General features: G+C 40.4%; 1 non-coding gene across 1 annotated transcript; it reads right to left on the reverse strand.

Annotated features, from left to right (window-relative positions):
• Positions 1–1,485: 1,485 nt before the first annotated feature.
• On the reverse strand, positions 1,486–1,617 carry LOC111760008 (small nucleolar RNA SNORA38). Its single transcript, XR_009187437.1, has one exon. It is a non-coding gene; the product is annotated as a small nucleolar RNA SNORA38 (small nucleolar RNA).
• Positions 1,618–2,635: the final 1,018 nt, after the last annotated feature.

Here is a 2,635-nt window from a genome sequence, read left to right on the forward strand (position 1 = left end):
GGCTAAGGACCTCAGTAATGGGGTGCAGGCCAGTTTCCAAGGGCCATGGAGAGGGGGGCAATAAAGGCACCAGATTGCCTCTTTTATTTGTATTTTTCCTTTCTTTGCATGCACTTCCCTGGTCTGCCAGAAGATGGCGCTCTTTGACAGACCTCAGCTCTGGCCCTAGATAGTATGGGGGAATGCATTCTCTGTAACCCTGCCCAGGTGGATAGTGCAGAAGCAGTATAATCAGGGTGGGCCAAGTCTGGCAAGCAAACTTTCTTGAAATTACTCTCCTTCCTTGGCTGGCTGCACCTTCCCTCCTTCTGTGTCCTTAGCAACCAGCCCAGAGCAGTAGGCAGGGTGTTTGAGAAGGCAAATTATCTAGCTTCGTACTGGCTCTCAGGGCAAGCAATGTTGGGACCTACCAGGCCTGGAAGCGTGGAACCCTTCCAATGCAGCAGACCAAGTTCTCTGGCCAAAATCTGAATTTGCTGTAGGCTGTGTCCCTCCCTCTCCCTTTCTTGGGGAAGAGGGCCCCCTTGATCTGTAGCCACTTATCAGGGGCCAGAGGACCCAGTGCTGTTTGTTCTGAAGGTGGTGAGATGGGTGCCAGCAACTGCTGCTGCAGCTTTACTCATAGTATTTTTTCCAGTCAACTTAGACTCCTTTCCTTCATCTCTCTTCTGGTTACTATCTTATCTTCCCCTCGTGTCCTGTGCCATATGAGAGTGTTCCAAACAACTTCTGCCTGTCCTCTAGCTTTATTTTTCTGGTAGAGAAGTGAGCTGCCTGCTTTTCTAATTCTATATTTTCCCAGAAGTCCAAATACATTTGATTTTAAAACACTTATTCCAGTTCTTCAAAATAAAGTCAATCTTGCTGGAAGAAAATCTGAATTAGCTGATTGATTTGACAGTAAAGATTGTCTTGGCCAATTACATAATATTTTAAACTTTTTCCATAAATTAAATGAAGTGTTTGATAAAATGATAAGAGAAATGCATCTTATCAGTGCATATTATATTAGCCAATATTTTCTTGGCTTTTTTCCTGAGAAATGTGGGTTGTGCAAAGTATCTCAAATACAAGTGAAAAGGTCTGAGGTAGAGTTAACAGGTATTTGATTAATCTTTTTGGCATTCTTCCCAGAAATGGAAAAAGTGAATGACTCTAATGAATGGATAATAAATTCTTTCACAAACTAGGTGTTTTCTATTTCTTTGCAGCATGACTGAAAGAGAACCTAATTGAATTTTTTTTCCTAGTAGAATTATTACTGATATGCCATTAAAATAATTTTTCATATAATTTCACTGATTTTTGGCATACAACTCTGTTCAAGGAGTTCAATGCATTGCAATAACGAAAGTTCTATTGCCATATAGTTATTTATGTGTACATTTCTCAGCATATATATAGCTCTAAAAATAATAACTTATTATTTTAATAAGAAAAGTTGCTCAAAATTGTTAATGTCACTTTATTTATTTATTTTATTTTCTGTGTGGGAAAGGATGATCTTGAGCCTGCGGGGAGCAAGCGGGCTCCAGACTTCTCCAAGTCCACATCTTTTTGCCTCCAATTCTTACATGTCCAAGGACAGGAAACCACTGACACGCCTTTGTAGGAGGGTTAATGTCACTTTAGAGCATTGTCTAATAAGCCTGCCTAACAGATTATCTGACTTTCTAGGAGAATATAATTTAATTTGATTTACTATTTGCTATTAATTAGAATCCACACATTTTACAACTATATAGGGTTAGCTGCTAAATTGTGGAAAACTAATAAGTTGAAAATTATTTCTATCCCAATGAGAAGATAAGCTCAAATGTTACAGATTTACTGCCCTATAGGTCACTAACTAGTTTTGTATCTGAGTTAGCAGTTTTATTTCAGAATTCCTTTTTATCGACAGTACATATGTAAATTTCTTGTCTCCTCCTTTGAATTAGTTTTGTCATCATGCTGGTTTTCATTAGTGAGTTGATCAAAACTGGCATGCAACTTGAGTTAAAAGTTCCAGGAAGATGGCATCAGGGTAGGTAGGCAGGACTCAACTCTCTCAAAAAACCAAAAGAGGAAGGACAAAAAGCTGTCCAAGGGACCTGCTTTGGGGCTCTGCAGACCAGAAAAGCACTGCACACCCCCCAGGAGATGAAGGACAGAGAGACGAAGAAGCCAAAATGAAAACTGAGTTACTGACTGCTGGACCCAGGAATGGCATCGCTGTAGCCAACTGAGAGGGGAGCAGATGTCTCCCTCCCTGGGAAGAGGAAGAGTGCAGTGGAGGGTAGAGAGTGGTTTCTGTTCAGTGAGTTTGACCAGCAGAGACTATTTTGAATCTTGGCTTTTGTCATACCAAGTGGAGGTTGAGACACCTCTGTGGAAAGATTTGCTGGTGAGCACCATTTGCTGGCCAGCAGGAAAAATTGCTTTTAGGTACCTCTTGTCTCAATCACTTTGATCTGATCTGCACCCCATTAGTGAGACCCTGGCCCTATTTTGATAACTTAAGCTGGGCAAGGTTAAAAACTAAGAATAAGTTGAATCAAAAATAAAAGAAGAGCCATGAAACAAAATCACTATGCAAGAGAGAAAAATTGACCATCAGAGTAAATACACCAACTTATTCAGGTACCTAAACAGC

This window comes from Dasypus novemcinctus, chromosome 9 (genome assembly GCF_030445035.2).
Source record: "Dasypus novemcinctus isolate mDasNov1 chromosome 9, mDasNov1.1.hap2, whole genome shotgun sequence".
In the NCBI taxonomy this organism is placed as follows: Eukaryota; Metazoa; Chordata; class Mammalia; order Cingulata; family Dasypodidae; genus Dasypus; species Dasypus novemcinctus.